Raw genomic sequence first — 19,390 nt, forward strand, 5'->3', positions numbered from 1 at the left:
AACATGCAATTAGAAGTTTAATCTATTTTATAATTCGTAGTTTTAATAAGGATATGTTTATCCAATAGTTTCCTTATCTAAGTTTGTTTACTCCTATCTATAGTAAAATCGTAGGGTTTGTTGAGTCCCCTATGAATTTAAGGATTTAATTATGACAAAACATAGTCATTAACACTAATTGTAATGTGCAACCAGCTGTAATTCATGTAAATGATATAAGTGCAAACTAGTAGTAAAGTTCTAGTGTTGTGAGTGTGATGCCTTATCTATCAGCACAAGTGTAACAACCTCGAATCAGGTCTAGTGGTAAATGACTATTTTACCCCTCTGTGTTAATAATTATTATTTTAATAATTATGTGTTTATAACTATTTGTGTATGTAAAAGTGTGTTTTCTAAAAAGGTTCACAGAACATATCTCGATATGTGATTTGGACTTCATTAGGGTTGCCTAAAGAGGTACATTGTTTTTCAGATAACTGATAAATACCTGTGTGTTACACAGAAGAGGTTTCCTTCATGTGAAGAAACCTCTTTGCCTTAAAAAATCTCCTGCTTCTCTTTTATTTTCCTTTTTAGGAAACTTTCTTCATACACATATACAGAACAATCCCATAAACCCTGGAATCTTTGATTCTCGTTTTTATGCTTTATAGTGTGGTATAATTAGTTGCTAGTGATTTCAATGAGTCAAACTTGGTATTTACATGTCGATTTCATAACTTAAATATGTGTTTGATTGTATTTTGGGTGAAAAGTGGGTTTAAAGTGGGTTTGTGTACCACCCCGTTTTCCGGTTACATGTTATTTTGGACGTCGTTCGAGTTACAAGGTATGTAAGCGGTCTTTAGAATGCAAAACATTGACCGCGTTTGACTTAATGGATCAAAAATGAGAATGTGGCTGGAAACTAAGGATCGCGATCGTGACCCCTAATCTCGCGGTCGCGAGATGTCACCAGCAGATTAGATAGTTTTGTCCCAGTGAACTCGCGGTCGCGACCAAGGACCTCACGGTCGCGAGGTGTGTGACGGGCACTAGTTTTTGAACTTGTTTTTCGGATTTTTAGAGGGGTAAAATGGTCTTTTCACTTGTGAACGTGTATATCGCTTGAAATCTGATCCAAAACTCATTCTTTTATCTTCATTTTCACTAACTAAAACCCTTCTTAGAGAGAGGAAGTGGGTTTTTAAAGAGAGAAAGATTGAATGGATGAAAAAGATGATGATTCTTGCCCAAATTAGAGTGGACCTTGGTGAATCTTGATGTTTCTAGCTACTAGGAATCATTTTAGTGCTAAGGTAAACCCTATATCCGAATTTTAGTGTTTGATTCTTGATTTGAGTTAGGGTTTGAGTTAGTGTTGGGTTATAAACCCCATTTCTTATGAAATTGAGGGTTTTGTTGTATGTATTATGTAAGTAAACCCGATTATTGTGGGTTAAGGGTTTGATGACGAATTTGAAAGTATTTGTCATGGTTTGGGTGTTAATCACTAGGTTGTAAGTGTGTTAGTGATTTTGATGTTCATAAGAACATGTTTGTTGTTCAAAATGGGTGTTGACCTTAATTTGGTGTCAAACTTGGATTTGAGGTTAGTGTTGGTGTAATATGTACTTAAGTACTTAGTTTATGGTCATAATTAGTGGATTAAGGCCTAATCATTAGCCATTAGTGATTTTCGATTGAAATTGACATAAGTCAAAGGAGGTCAAGTGTGATATGGGTCAATATTGCACGTGTTGTGGTTTTGGTGTAAATGACACTTTGAAATGATCACTACCTAATTAGTAATCGAGTGTTGGGACCTAGGTTGGTCAATTGGGTGTCAAGTATAATTTGGGTTTAATTGTACTTTAGAGTGTGGGTTTGAATTACCACCCGGAGTGGTAATTGGATTGTGTCTATTAAGTGTTAAATGGGCGGGTTTTGGCGAGCAAGGTGTGATCCCTCAGCTAAGGGATGATTATGTCGGATTCTCTTTTAAAGAATGTATATTTATGTCAATATTGTGCCTATGTGTGATATAGATAACTACTTGCTTGGATGTGTGGACGGAAATCATATTACATGACTTGTGCGGGCATTCCAATATGAGTGGAATAATTATACGTGTATGTATATGGTGTATTTACTTGTGTGGGATGCGATGTGGGTTTAAAGTTCGGGCGTCGATACCACATCGTGTTGGCATGTGATGAGGGTTTAAAGTTCGGGTGTCGATACCTCATCATCATGTGTGGGCATGTGATATGGGTTTAAATTTCGGGCGTTCGCTACCACATTTTACGTGGTGGGTGGGTTTAAAGTTCGGGCGTCGATACCACCCAAGGGTTAGTGATACAAGGAGAATGTACACTAATGGTTGTTGGGAACACCGATGGTCATTCGCGAGTACCATTCCCTTGTGCTTATGCAGCTTATGGTTAACCATGGTTTTGTGATTTTGTATTAGCATATTATATTGTGACTATATGCTATTGTAAACGCTAGCTTATCATGATTTGTGGATATCTCGTTTATGCATTTTGATTGCATGGTTATAGAATTTCTAGTTCGGTATGCGGTATTTGTGTAAGTGTTTGCAAGTGAGTAGATTATATATGTATATGCATAATTGTTGCATTCACTAAGCGTAAGCTTACCCCTTGTTGTTGTTACCCTTTTATAGGTACTGGTTGTTAAGGAGAAGACTTCTAGTTGCTAGACTACTTGCTTTTGGGTAGCTTGAGCTTATGATGTTGTAGCTTTTGGAGATTCGGACGTGGATTTGGAGACTTTGTAAATCCTCGAGATTATGCTCTTGGTATCAGGTTGGGTTGTTGAGTCTTAACCCGGTTTGTAGCATAAATGGATCGTAATTATCCACTTGTTGTGTAACGGGTCGAAAGGTGTCGAATTGAACGTTTTGGACTTGTTGTTAAACATGTGTTTCATTGTATATTTGGCACATTAAAACTAGTGTTAAACTGATCGTGCGATTTGATGAATTTAACCTTATTTATAAAAAAAAAATGCTATCATTTTCAGATAAATGGATTTGGGTTGTTTCAAGTTGGCATCCGAGCATGATCTAAAGGATCGAGGTGACTTTGAGATAGGTTCCTAGATTTAGACTGAATTGTGGACATATTGTGTGCGAGACTTGTAGGAATACGGGTGGAAATTGGAATAGTTATATCATAACCCGACCTTAACCATAAGGACGAATACAATAACATATGATTTCATCGCGAGGTATTGACCTCTATATGCGACATTTTTCAAAAACCGCATTCGTTTTTACAATACAAACCATAGCTTTTATTACAAATACAAGGTTTAAACAACTTAATAATGATTATCGTTTAGCGATAATCTTAGACTTACAAACTTTACATGTGATAATAACAATACGACCTCCAACATATTTTACATTACAAATCCTCCGATATGCAGTTTTATTTTTGACACAAATATGCATACTCAAGATCTTGCTTAAATTCAACATGTTGCAGCGGAAGCTTTTAGTTATCACCTGAGAATAAACATGCTTAAAACGTCAACATAAAGTTGGTGAGATATAGATTTAATGCCGGCAGCGTTATAAATATAGACCACAAGATTTCATATATAAATGTTTTAATAAAAATATTCTAAGTTGTTGAGCACTTGATAACCATACTTAACATTTAATCAACGTCGCATATTCCCTTTATTATGAAATCTTACTACACCGTACCAAGTGTAGTAACCGAAACGAAGTACTGTGCAACCGTTGAATCTGGTCGTCCAGTCCGGTTGGGGTTGTCAGGCCCGATAGATCTATCAACAGGATTCGCGTTTACAATACCTCATGTAAATAATAGTTACCAAGTTACAGGGAAGTATGCCAGTGGTACAATTCAACGTAGAATATATATTTTTAATCACTTGTGTCCATAACGTAAATCATAAAATGCATGTATTCTCATCCCGAAATATTTAGAGTTTAAAAGTGGGACTATATACTCACTTTTGCCTTGAAGGTATTTATCACGACTTGGTCTCCGATAGATATCACGAACCTAACCATATATATAATATATCAACATATTTTCTTTTTAAGTAATCGTTATATATATATATATATATATATATATATATATATATATATATATATATATATATATATATATATATATATATATATATATATATATATATATATATATATACTTTTAATACTTTTAACATTTTCTTAGTCTGTAGTTAGCAGTCCGATGTTAGTGGTCCACAATTAGTTGCTCAATAAAATAAATAAAGACCCCATCGTATTCGTATTGATCAGAATTAATCTTGACCCATGGTACCATGTTGTCAAATGACGTGTTGCGTACATAAAGTACCGTGTTGTCAAATGACGTGTTGCGTACAATCATGAGGTCTTATGATTAATCTTCTCGTGTTGTTTACGGGTTGTCCTGAAATATATAAAATCAAATCATAAGTAAATATATATGAAATATCATATTAATTAGAAATATATGATTAATTTAATTTTTCTCCAAATATTTTCGTAGCTAAACTAGCTTCGCATACCCGATCTTGTTTTAGTCGTAGTTTCTTCATTACAACTCCGTTTTTGTTGGTTCAACTTGCCACTTCCTTGGATCGAGTCAAATTTTAAGAATATGAACTGAAAATACCTTAGGTTGTATTCGAAATCACAGGTTATAGGTCAAACTTTGGTGAAACTTATGAAAGTGATCATTTTCCATCATAAAAACAACATTTAATGATCATTTTTCTAAAAATACTTACACTTTGAGTTAAACCATGAAATTTTTATGTGTTAACATATTCATAAGAAATATCATTTTTCCAGAATATGAACTTCCAATTCAAAGCTTAAGATGGTTTTTAATTATCCAACCCAAAACAGCCCCCGGTTGCACTCCGACGACGTAGATTCAGTTTTTAAGGTGTTCTTTGTAAAACCAAGTTATATCTTGTTAATTTAGCATATCATTATGATATATTACAGGTCTTGAAGTATTTTAAAAGTCAAGTTAGAAGGATCTATTTAGTTTGCGAACAAGTTTGAAATCATTCAAACTATGTTCTTGTTGTTAAAATTTTATACCACAAAATAAGATAGCTATATGAATATGAATTGAATAAGATTATGAATAAGGTTACTACCTCAAGTTACTTGGACAAAGTTACTGTAAGAGATGAGAAAAATCCTAGAATCAAAAGAGTGGTGGAGTTGGATTGAAAGGTTGGAAGTAAACTTGTTTACTTGGAAGGATTTTTGAAGTGTTCTTGAATGGATTTTCTTATGATGATTAAGGGTTGTTTTGGAAGCTAGATCTTCATGGTTATTTGCTGAGATTGTGAAGAACACTTAAGGTTCCTAAGAGTGTGTTTTTGGTTAGAGAAAATGTGTAGTAAAAATAAAAATGGAATGGAGTATAAATGGTGGTGAAAAGATGTATAAATTTGTAATATTGTGCAAAAGTCTTGTAATATGCCAAATTGATTAATCATGCATGCTAAGATCTAAAATTGGCTGACTCATGGCTGCTAATAAAGTGATTGTGATGTGTATATACCAATAGTAAATACGTATAGAAGCTGGGTATGATACAGGTACATATACCCTAGATATACGTATAAAAATCTTGAGAAAACGGAACGAGGATTCAAATATAGCTATCTTTTGTAAATATACTTATATTGTTTTATGTATATAAATCCTTTAAAAGTGATAAAATACATATCTATACGATACATGTATAAGCATTATAAGTTTTAAGTATTTAAGTCGAAGAACGTCACATATAGTTATCGTTTTGAAAACTTAAGTTAGTAGTCTCAAAATATACTTATAACTCATTGTTATTAGTACACAATGAGATGTTAAAACATTCTTAGATCATTTTAAATATATAAAAATACATATATATACACAAACGTATAATTATCGTATGTTATATAGTTCGTGATATCATCGGTCAAATTGGACGGTCAAACGTTGTGTAAAACTCTTTTCAAAAACATAAGTCTCAACAATTTAGTTTGCTTATCATGTTGGTAAGGTTTAATTTATGTAAATATTAATCTTATAAGTGTAAAATGATCGGAAAAATCTGGGTCGTTACAGTACCTACCCGTTAAATAAATTTCGTCCCGAAATTTTAAAGTTGTACCTATTTTGCGTTCTCGGGAAACAAATGTGGGTACTTTTGTTTCATCTGATCCTCTCGCTCCCAAGTAAACTCGGGACCTCTTCGAGCATTCCAACGAACCTTAACGATTGGTATGTTGCTCTGCTTGAGCCGTTTAACTTCACGGTCCATGATTTCGACTGGTTCTTCTATGAATTGTAGTTTCTCATCGACTTGGATTTCTTCAAGAGGAATGGTGAGATCTTCCTTTGTAAGACATTTCTTGAGGTTTGAGACGTGAAATGAATTATGTACTCTGGCGAGTTGTTGTGGTAACTCGAGTCGATAGGCTACCGGTCCGATGCGTTCGATGATCTTGAACGGGCCTACATACCTTGGGTTCAGTTTACCCCTTTTTCCAAAACGTATTACACCTTTTCAAGGTGACACCTTTAGCATAACCATGTCACCGATCTGAAACTCTAATGGTTTCCTTCGGACATCCGCGTAGCTCTTTTGGCGACTACGGGCTGTTTTCAATCTCTCCTTGATTTGTACTATCTTCTCAGTCGTTTCGTGTATGATCTCGGGACAAGTTAATTGTCGATCTCCTACTTCATTCCAACAGATAGGGGATCTACACTTCCTTCCATACAGTGCTTCAAATGGTGCAGCTTTAATGCTCGCATGATAACTGTTATTATACGAGAATTCTGCTAATGGTAGATACTTATCCCATCCGTTTCCAAAATCAATCACACATGCCCTGAGCATGTCTTCAAGAGTCTGAATTGTTCTTTCACTCTGCCCGTCAGTTTGTGGATGATATGTGGTGCTCATATCCAAACGAGTTCCCAGGGCCTCCTATAGTGATTGCCAAAACTTTGATGTAAATCTACTATCACGATCGGATATAATGGAAATAGGTATTCCATGCCTTGAAACAATTTCCTTTATGTATAATCGTAATAGTTTCTCCATTCTATCTGTTTCCTTTATAGGCAAGAAATGTGCAGATTTGGTGAGACGATCAACTATTACCCAAATGGTGTCATAACCCCAGGCAGTCTTAGGTAACTTTGTGATGAAATCCATGGTAATACCATCCCATTTCCATTCTGGGATTTCTGGTTGTTGAAGTAACCCTGACGGCTTCTGGTGTTTTGCTTTGACTTTGGAACAAGTTAAACATTCCCCAACATATGTTACAACATCTGTCTTTAAATTAGGCCACCAATAATTCGTCTTAAGATCTTGATACATCTTTCCAACTCCAGGATGTATCGAGTATCTTGTCTTATGTGCCTCGTTCAATATCAACTTCCTTAATCCACCCAACTTTGGTACCCAAATATGGTTTGCAAAATATCGAATTCCGTCTTCCCGTATAACGAGTTGTTTCCCATACTTCTTCATTATTTCATTTCCTATGTTTTCTTTAGTAACAGCTTCTCGTTGAGCCTCTTTGATTTGTGAGTTGAGATTCATGCGAATTTTTATGTTCATCGCTCGTACTCGAATTGGTTCCCGTTCCTTTCTGCTTAGAGCGTCGGCCACTACATTCGCTTTCCCGGGATGATAGCGAATCTCACAATCATAGTCGTTTATCAGCTCGACCCACCTACGTTGCCTCATGTTCAGCTGTTTCTGATCGAAGATATGTTGAAGGCTTTTATGATCGGTAAACACAGTGCATTTAACCCCATATAAGTAGTGTCTCCATATCTTCAATGCAAACACTACTGCTCCCAGTTCTAGATCATGCGTCGTGTAATTCCGCTCGTGAATCTTCAATTGACGAGATGCGTATGCAATAACTTTCTTTCGTTGCATAAGGACGCAACCAAAACCTTGTCGCGAAGCGTCACAATATATCTCAAAATCATCGTTCCCTTCAGGTAACGATAAAATAGGTGCCGTAGTCAACTTCTTCTTCAGTAATTGAAATGCACTCTCCTGCTCAGAGGTCCATTCGTACTTCTTCCCTTTTTGCGTTAACGCTGTTAATAGTTTAGCTATTCGGGAAAAATCTTGAATAAACCTTCTATAATAACCAGCTAAACCCAAAAATTGGCGTATATGCGTTGGTGTCTTAGGAGTCTCCAATTTTTCAATGGCCTCAATTTTAGCTGGATCAACCTGAATTCCTTTGCTACTAACAACATGGCCAAGAAATTGCACTTCTTTCAACCAAAATGCACACTTAGAAAATTTGGCGTATAACTGTTCTTTTCTTAACAATTCTAATACCAACCTTAAATGCTGCTCATGCTCTTGCTCACTCTTGGAATAGATAAGAATATCGTCAATGAAAACGATAACAAACTTATCTAAATACGGACTATAAACTCGATTCATGAGGTCCATGAATACAGCTGGCGCATTAGTCAACCCAAACGGCATAACCAAAAATTCGTAATGACCATAACGTGTCCGAAAAGCAGTTTTCGGAATATCTTCTTCTTTGACACGTAATTGATGATAGCCCGATCTTAAGTCGATTTTCGAGTACACACATGATCCTTGCAGTTGATCAAATAAGTCATCAATTCTCGGTAGTGGATACCGATTCTTGATAGTTAACTTATTTAATTCACGATAATCTATACACATCCTAAAAGATCCATCTTTCTTCTTGACGAATAAAATCAGAGCTCCCCACGGTGAAGTACTTGGTCGTATGAATCCACGGTCCAGTAATTCTTTTAACTGACTCTGAAGTTCTTTTAACTCAGATGGTGCAAGTCTATATGGAGCACGAGCCACTGGTGTAGCTCTTGGTACTAGATCTATTTGAAATTCTACAGATCTAAATGGAGGTAATCCCGGCAACTCTTCCGGAAAGACTTCAGGAAAATCTCTTGCCACAGGCACGCCATTGATGCTCTTCACTTTTTCCTTCATTTCGACTTTATTAACATGTGCTAAGATAGCATAACACCCTTTCTTCAAGCACTTTTGAGCTTTCAAACAACTAATGAGTTTTAGCTTTGAGTTACCCTTCTCTCCATAAATCATTACTGGCGTTTTATCCTTACGAGGAATGCGAATTGCCTTCTTGGCACACACAACTTCAGCTCCTATTTTGGACATCCAGTCCATGCCGACTATTACATCAAAACTTCCTAATTCTACGGGTATCAAATCAATCTTAAATATTTCTCCGGCTAAATTTATTTTACAATCACGGTAAATTTTATCGGCTTTAATTAGTTTACCATTAGCTAACTCAATCACGTACTTAGCATCTAGAGGTAATGATGAACAATTCAATTTAGCGTAAAAGTCTCTACTCATGTAACTTCTATCGGCACCAGTATCAAATATAATAGATGCGGATAAGTTATTAATGGTAAACGTACCCGTAACAAGCTCCGGGTCTTCACACGCCTCTCTAGCATTAATAACAAATGCTCTTCCACGTGCAGATCCATTATTCTTCTCTGGATTCGGACACTGGCTCTTATAATGACCCTGTTTCCCACACCCATAACAGGTAACAGTGGCCAAGGCAGTTCTATTTGCATTAGTGGCAGGAGTCTTGGTGCCATTTGTATTTGTAACAGGAATTCGACAATCTTCAGCAAGATGACCCCTTCGATTACAATTTTCGCACACCACATTACAATAACCAGAGTGATGTTTGTGGCATTTGTTACATAAAGGATTTTGTCCTTTGTAACCTGAGTTCGAACCGCTACCCGCACCTTACGTGGTTTCTTGTTTCTTGTTGGATTGTTGATGATTACCTTCCCACTTTCTTTTGTTTCCCGATGCCTTGACATCGGTGTTCTTATCCAGAATAATCTGGTCCATCAACTCATTCGCCATGGTGATGGCTTCGTGAATAGTCTTGGGTTTCGATGCTGTAACATTTGCTTTGACATTTTTAGGCAAACCATCTTTGTACAGTTCTATCTTCCGTTCTTCGGTTGGTACCAATTCGGGACATAGCAAAGCTAATTCCATGAATCGCTGATTGTAGTTGGTGAGTTCAGTACCAACAACTTTCAGGTTTCGTAATTCAGCTTCCAACTTCCTAACCTCATTCCTTGGACAATACTCGTTGATTAGCATTATTTTGAATTCTTCCCAGGGAGTATCATAAGCTACATCTCCTCCTACGGCCTTCACATAGTTTTTCCACCATGTGAGTGCACTATCTTGTAAGGTGCACGATGCATACTTGGTTATTTCCTTCTCAATACAACCACTGATTTTAAACACAGACTCAATCTTTTCGATCCACCGGGTTAAACCGACTGGTCCTTCTGTTCCACTGAATGATGAGGGCTTGCAACCTTGAAAAGTTTTGTAAGTACATCCCACACGAGGATTTAGGTTAACTGCAGCACCTCTCGCAGCCTCGACCCATAACATTCTGTCATCCACTCGCTGATTGATGAGTTCCTCGATTTCTTGTTCCGTCATTTGGTTCAATCGCGCCATAATCTTCAATAAGAATGAAAAAAAATAATTATTCACATGGAATATTATAGATGTAGTATGTATTTACAGTACATCGTAGCTTATTAATAATATGAACCAGTTATTATTATAAAAGCCTTTTCTTCTTATTAGCATTTTATAATTATACCTAGGGTAGTACCTACCCGTTAAAGTTCATACTTAATAGCTTAGTACGAAAATCAATTACTATCACCCAAATAATACTCAACCATGGAAAATTATTGCATTTCACACTTCACTATTTTACATATGCTTATCTTACATCAAACATTAAGCAAACCACACTAGTAATATTATACAAAACGTTATATGATCCCATGGTTTAAAACAACAGCGCATCATTTAACCCAAAACGTTTGTGTTCAAAGAAATCGCTTATAGGTTATCTTGACTGTCTCCCTGCGTTTTGGCGGAGGGGCTGAAGAACTGGATGCCGGGATAGAACTAATAGGAATAGCGGGAATAGGGGTGGAAGTATCTGGTGGAGTTGGTGCCACAACATCCTCTCTAAACTCGGGATTTGGATTTTCCAATTCAGTAGCCTTTCGTTTCTTTTCTCGTTCGAACTTGTCTTTCGTAATTTCCTGTATTTCTTCCTCCTCAGGATCACCTTCTGGTTCCTCTTCAATTGATTCATCCGGAACTTGTGAGTCTTCCCCAAAGGTGTCGTTTTCATCATCGGATAGGTTAATGACTGGAACACCATCTGAAGATTCTGGTTCGGAGTCGCTGAATGTGATAACAAGTTCTAAGCTAGACATCTATCATATAACAACTAGCATGTTAGTATCACATAATATTTACATATTAATTTTTAACCAACAAGGATAAGCAATAGTTTTCTAAATCAAACACGGTCAAAGTCCAGACTCACTAATGCATCCTAACAAACTCGATAAGACATACTAATGCAAATTTTCTGGTTATCTAAGACCAACGCTCTGATACCACATGTCATAACCCGACCTTAACCATAAGGACGAATACAATAACATATGATTTCATCGTGAGGTATTGACCTCTATATGCGACATTTTTCAAAAACTGCATTCGTTTTTACAATACAAACCATAGCTTTTATTACAAATACAAGGTTTAAACAACTTAATAATGATTATCGTTTAGCGATAATCTTAGACTTACAAACTTTACATGTGATAATAACAATACGACCTCCAACATATTTTACATTACAAATCCTCCGATATGCAGTTTTATTTTTGACACAAATATGCATACTCAAGATCTTGCTTAAATTCAACATATTGCAGCGGAAGCTTTTAGTTATCACCTGAGAATAAACATGCTTAAAACGTCAACATAAAGTTGGTGAGATATAGATTTAATGCCGGCAGCGTTATAAATATAGACCACAAGATTTCATATATAAACGTTTTAATAAAAATATTCTAAGTTGTTGAGCACTTGATAACCATACTTAACATTTAATCAACGTCGCATATTCCCTTTATTATGAAATCTTACTACACCGTACTAAGTGTAGTCACCGAAACGAAGTACTGTGCAACCGTTGAATACTGGTCGTCCAGTCCGATTGGGGTTGTCAGGCCCGATAGATCTATCAACAGGATTCGCGTTTACAATACCTCATGTAAATAATAGTTACCAAGTTACAGGGAAGTATGCCAGTGGTACAACTCAATGTAGAATATATATTTTTAATCACTTGTGTCCATAACGTAAATCATAAAAAGCATGTATTCTCATCCCGAAATATTTAGAGTTTAAAAGTGGGACTATATACTCACTTTTGCCTTGAAGGTATTTATCACGACTTGGTCTCCGATAGATATCACGAACCTAACCATATATATAATATATCAACATATTTTCTTTTTAAGTAATCGTTATATATATATATATATATATATATATATATATATATATATATATATATATATATATATATATATATATATATATATATATATTATATATACTTTTAGTACTTTTAATATTTTCTTAGTCTGTAGTTAGCAGTCCGATGTTAGTGGTCCACAATTAGTTGCTCAATAAAATAAATAAAGACCCCATCGTATTCGTATTGATCAGAATTAATCTTGACCCATGGTACCATGTTGTCAAATGACGTGTTGCGTACATAAAGTACCGTGTTGTCAAATGACGTGTTGCGTACAATCATGAGGTCTTATGATTAATCTTCTCGTGTTGTTTACGGGTTGTCCTGAAATATATAAAATCAAATCATAAGTAAATATATATGAAATATCATATTAATTAGAAATATATAATTAATTTAATTTTTCTCTAAATATTTTCGTAGCTAAACTAGCTTCGCATACCCGAGCTTGTTTTAGTCATAGTTTCTTCATTACAACTCCGTTTTTATTGGTTCAACTTGCCACTTCCTTGGATCGAGTCAAATTTTAAGAATATGAACTGAAAATACCTTAGGGTGTATTCGAAATCACAGGTTATAGGTCAAACTTTGGTGAAACTTATGAAAGTGATCATTTTCCATCATAAAAACAACATTTAATGATCATTTTTCTAAAAATACTTATACTTTGAGTTAAACCATGAAATTTTTATGTGTTAACATATTCATAAGAAATATCATTTTTCCAGAATATGAACTTCCAATTCAAAGCTTAAGATGGTTTTTAATTATCCAACCCAAAACAGCCCCCGGTTGCACTCCGACGACGTAGATTCAGTTTTTAAGGTGTTCTTTGTAAAACCAAGTTATATCTTGTTAAGTTAGCATATCATTATGATATATTACAGGTCTTGAAGTGTTTTAAAAGTCAAGTTAGAAGGATCTATTTAGTTTGCGAACAAGTTTGAAATCATTCAAACTATGTTCTTGTTGTTAAAATTTTATACCACAAAATAAGATAGCTATATGAATATGAATTGAATAAGATTATGAATAAGGTTACTACCTCAAGTTACTTGGACAAAGTTACTGTAAGAGATGAGAAAAATCCTAGAATCAAAAGAGTGGTGGAGTTGGATTGAAAGGTTGGAAGTAAACTTGTTTACTTGGAAGGATTTTTGAAGTGTTCTTGAATGGATTTTCTTATGATGATTAAGGGTTGTTTTTGAAGCTAGATCTTCATGGTTATTTGCTGAGATTGTGAAGAACACTTAAGGTTCCTAAGAGTGTGTTTTTGGTTAGAGAAAATGTGTAGTAAAAATGAAAATGGAATGGAGTATAAATGGTGGTGAAAAGATGTATAAATTTGTAATATTGTGCAAAAGTCTTGTAATATGCCAAATTGATTAATCATGCATGCTAAGATCCAAAATTGGCTGACTCATGGCTGCTAATAAAGTGATTGTGATGTGTATATACCAATAGTAAATATGTATAGAAGCTGGGTATGATACAGGTACATATACCCTAGATATACGTATAAAAATCTTGAGAAAACGGAACGAGGATTCAAATATAGCTATCTTTTGTAAATATACTTATATTGTTTTATGTATATAAATCCTTTAAAAGTGATAAAATACATATCTATACGATACATGTATAAGCATTATAAGTTTTAAGTATTTAAGTCGAAGAACGTCACATATAGTTATCGTTTTGAAAACTTAAGTTAGTAGTCTCAAAATATACTTATAAGTCAATGTTATTAGTACACAATGAGATGTTAAAACATTCTTAGATCATGTTAAATATATAAAAATACACATATATACACAAACGTATAATTATCGTATGTTATATAGTTCGTGATATCATCGGTCAAATTGGACGGTCAAACGTTGTGTAAAACTCTTTTCAAAAACATAAGTCTCAACAATTTAGATTGCTTATCATGTTGGTAAGGTTTAATTTATGTAAATATTAATCTTATAAGTGTAAAACGATCAGAAAAATCCGGTTCGTTACAAGTTAGTGCCTTAACGTATAGGTGGACTAACTAGGACTTGTGTTTGTCCAAAGTGTAATTACGTGGGGCCTTATTTCATGTGTAAATTGGTACCTTAGATAGCTAGTGCCTAATGTAAGTAGGCGGACTTGGACATTTTTCTACTGCTAGTCACCTAGGGAGTAGGTTGACTTGTTATTGCGTTGTACGCATATGTATATATTATTATACTATATATAGTGTACGGTGTCTTAATGATGAGTCCAGTGGTGCGGCTAGGGTACTCGGGGGTTTTGTATTGTCCAGTCTAATGACGGGACTTCGCTTGTTCGGGTTTTGTACTAATAGTATTGTTCGGGGGGTTTTGTACTAATAGTATTGTGTTTTGTATTGTGTAAATATTGCGTTAGTCCGGGTAAAGTACTTTGTGTAACCATGTGAAAATGGTAAGGTACGCAATTGTAATAGTGACTAGTCATCATTATTACAAACGTGTATCTTGACACCAAGCATGACATGAAGAGTACTGAACGGAGGAAACATAGCATGGTTGGGATAGATCCGGGGTGAATTAGGAATCTTGTATTGATTTCTAGTATATAGCGGTATTCGGTGATGTGGTTGTGGTCACATCGGGTTCATTGCGAGACGGGAATCGTCGTGTTTGATTAGGTTAGCTAATGTCGTCACGGTGGATTAGGGTGCACTATTGAGATTGTCATTGGTTGTAGTTACCCGTCATAACAAGGATGGTCGTTTAATGTGTGTGTGTGTGCGACGAGGACTTGAGTTCCGTAATGGGACAAAACAAGTCTAATGATTGCAGTATTTGGTTACACTCGGTAGAGTGTGTGGTTAGAGAATCGTGTTAGGATTCTAGTTATGAGTCGCCTTGGAATTGGTGAATCGAGGAGTCTTCGGGTCATTAAACTCATGGGAGTGGGAACTGTATGACGATGATTGCGTTAGTGGGTTAGTGTGTTTTGGATTATAGGGTAACATTCCTAACGGAATATCCCTAGTAGTAGTGGTTGTGTTGATGTGTGGAAGAGTGTAAGACTTGGTGTTTCCAAGCATCTCTTTAGTGTTAGATGAAAGGTTTCGTTAGGCTATATGGTTTGGCCTTGTGGGATTGCGGGTAGCGTCTGATCGCTAGGAACTTTTGATAAGACAATAAACCGTAAGGTTTGTCGGTAGGTATGACTTTGGGTCATTATTGTGGAGAGATGGGTGACATCGGGTGTATGATGCCCAAAGATCGAGTTTCTAAATTTCGATAGATGGTGGAGGGAGTCTGCATGACACTGCGTCAGGTGTCTTCTTATACCTGCTAGTGTAATGTTCAACTCCGGTAGTGGTGTGATCACTTTGTGCTTAGGGTGCCCGTGAGATACCCTTGGAAGAAGCGGAGATTACAAAAGTGATCGACGGATGATAATAATTCGACAGTTGTAAAAGTCTAAGTTTAAGAGCATTACTATAAATACTTCTTATGAAGTGACGGATGGCGAATGAACTTTCATCTTCCTTGTTACGCGCAATCCAAAGCTGTGACTAATTTCGCGTGTTTGATGAGCTTACGGGATAAGCGAATCTTGTTGCTCTTAAGTAATTGATGGGTAAAGAGGACCGGTGAATTGGTGATGGAATTAATAGGCAGTTAGGCTGAAGGTTATGATGAAGTGTTGATATTGCGGTCGATGCAATTATTGTGTCAGATTGGTCACTCTTCTCCATGAGAGTGAGCAATTGTTGATAAAGGGTCCCTGAGTGGAAGGTCGAGTGATCTTGATGGAGAAGCACGACTGATTAAACGGAGTGGCATACGCCTAGGCTTAGAGGCGTGTGTAGGACCTTGGTGGAGTTCGCTTTGCGAACGATGAAGGGCTGTTAATTGTGATTTGTGGTATGAAGGTGTGATGTTGTCGCGTGTACGATATCTCATGTGATTGTGTATGTCGGTTCTGAGAGCCAAAATGAAATGTCCCGTTCTTATTGATTAAAAACGTTCCATATTAATTGATTTCGTTGCGAGGTTTTGACCTCTATATGAGACGTTTTTCAAAGACTGCATTCATTTTTAAAACAACCATAACCTTTATTTTATCAATTTATCAATAAAGGTTTCAAAAGCATTACGTAGATTATCAAATAATGATAATCTAAAATATACTGTTTACACACGACTATTACATAATGGTTTACAATACAAATATGTTACAACGAAATAAGTTTCTTGAATGCAGTTTTTACACAATATCATACAAGCATGGACTCCAAATCTTGTCCTTATTTAAGTATGCGACAGCGGAAGCTCTTAATAATCACCTGAGAATAAACATGCTTAAAACGTCAACAAAAATGTTGGTGAGTTATAGGTTTAACCTATATATATCAAATCGTAACAATAGACCACAAGATTTCATATTTCAATATACATCCCATACATAGAGATAAAAATCATTCATATGGTGAACACCTGGTAACCGACATTAACAAGATGCATATATAAGAATATCCCCATCATTCCGGGACACCCTTCGGATATGATATAAATTTCGAAGTACTAAAGCATCAGGTACTTTGGATGGGGTTTGTTAGGCCTAATAGATCTATCTTTAGGATTCGCGTCAATTAGGGTGTCTGTTCCCTAATTCTTAGATTACCAGACTTAATAAAAAGGGGCATATTCGATTTCGATAATTCAACCATAGAATGTAGTTTCACGTACTTGTGTCTATTTTGTAAATCATTTATAAAACCTGCATGTATTCTCATCCCAAAAATATTAGATTTTAAAAGTGGGACTACAACTCACTTTCACAGATTTTTACTTTGTCGGGAAGTAAGACTTGGCCACTGGTCGATTCACGAACCTATAACAAATATGTACATATATATCAAAGTATGTTCAAAATATATTTACAACACTTTTAATACATTTTGATGTTTTAAGTTTATTAAGTAAGCTGTCCTCGTTAGTAACCTACAACTAGTTGTCCACAGCTAGATGTACAGAAATAAATCGATATATATTATCTTGAATCAATTCACGACCCAGTGTATATACGTCTCAGGCTAGATCACAACTCAAAGTATATATATTTTTGGAATCAACCTCAACCCTGTATAACTAACTCCAACATTACTGCATATAGAGTGTCTGTGGTTGTTCCAAATAATATATATACATGGGTCGATAGGATATGTCAAAACATTTGCATACGTGTCTATGGTATCCCAAGATTACATAATATATTAGAATATATGTATAATACAATATAAGTTAGCTAGGATATGATTTGTATATAATTGTTAATATTTTCCGTAGCTACAAAAATAAAAAATATCCAATCTTGTTTTATCCATAACTTCTTCATTTTAAATCCGTTTTGAGTGAATCAAATTGCTATGGTTTAATATTGAACTCTATTTTATGAATCTAAACAGAAAAAGTATAGGTTTATAGTCGGAAATATAAGTTACAAGTCGTTTTTGTAAGAGGTAGTCATTTCAGTCGAAAAACCGACGTCTTGATGACCATTTTGAAAAACATACTTCCACTTTAAGTTTAACCATGATTTTTGGATATAGTTTCATGTTCATAAGAAAAATCATTTTCCCAGAAGAACAACTTTTAAATCAAAGTTTATCATAGTTTTTAATTATCAAACCCAAAACAGCCCGCGGTGTTACTACGACGGCATATGTCCAGTTTTACGGTATTTTTCGTGTTTCTAGGTTTTAAATCATTAAGTTAGCATATCATATAGATATAGAACATTTGTGTAGTTGATTTTAAAAGTCAAGTTAGAAGGATTAACTTTTGTTTGTGAACAAGTTTAGAATTAACTAAACTATGTTCTAGTGATTTCAAGTTTAAACCTTCGAATAAGATAGCTTTATATGTATGAATCGAATGATGTTATGAACATCAATACTATCTCAAGTTTTGTGGATAAACCTACTGGAAAAGGGACAAATGGATCTAGCTTCAAAGGATCTTGGATGGCTTGAAAGTTCTTGAAGTAGAATCATGACACGAAAACAAGTTCAAGTAAGATTTCCACTCGAAATAAGATTGTTATAGTTATAGAAATTGAATCAAAGTTTGAATATGAGTATTACCTTATATTAGAAAGATATCTTACTGTAAATAAGAAAGATTTCTTGAGGTTGGATGATCACTCTACAAGATTGGAAGTAAGCTAGCAAACTTGGAAGTATTCTTGATTTTATGAAACTAGAACTTGTAGAATTTATGAAGAACACTTAGAAATTGAAGATAGAACTTGAGAGAGATCAATTAGATGAAGAAAATTGAAGAATGAAAGTGTTTGTAGGTGTTTTTGGTCATTGGTGTATGGATTAGATATAAAGGATATGTAATTTTGTTTTCATGTAAATACGTCATGAATGATTACTCATATTTTTGTAATTTTATGAGATATTTCATGCTAGTTGACAAATGATGGTTCCCACATGTGTTAGGTGACTCTCATGGGCTGCTAAGAGCTGATCATTGGAGTGTATATACCAATAGTACATACATCTAAAAGTTGTGTATTGTACGAGTACGAATACGGGTGCATACGAGTAGAATTGTTGATGAAACTGAACGAGGATATAATTGTAAGCATTTTTGTTAAGTAGAAGTATTTTGATAAGTGTCTTGAAGTCTTTCAAAAGTGTATGAATACATATTAAAACACTGCATGTATATACATTTTAACTGAGTCGTTAAGTCATCGTTAGTCGTTACATGTAAGTGTTGTTTTGAAACCTTTAGGTTAACGATCTTGTTAAATGTTGTTAACCCAATGTTTATAATAACAAATGAGATTTTAAATTATTATATTATCATGATATTATGATGTACGAATATCTCTTAATATGATATATATACATTAAATGTCGTTA

The sequence above is a fragment of the Rutidosis leptorrhynchoides genome, chromosome 10 (genome assembly GCF_046630445.1).
Source record: "Rutidosis leptorrhynchoides isolate AG116_Rl617_1_P2 chromosome 10, CSIRO_AGI_Rlap_v1, whole genome shotgun sequence".
Classification (NCBI taxonomy): Eukaryota; Viridiplantae; Streptophyta; class Magnoliopsida; order Asterales; family Asteraceae; genus Rutidosis; species Rutidosis leptorrhynchoides.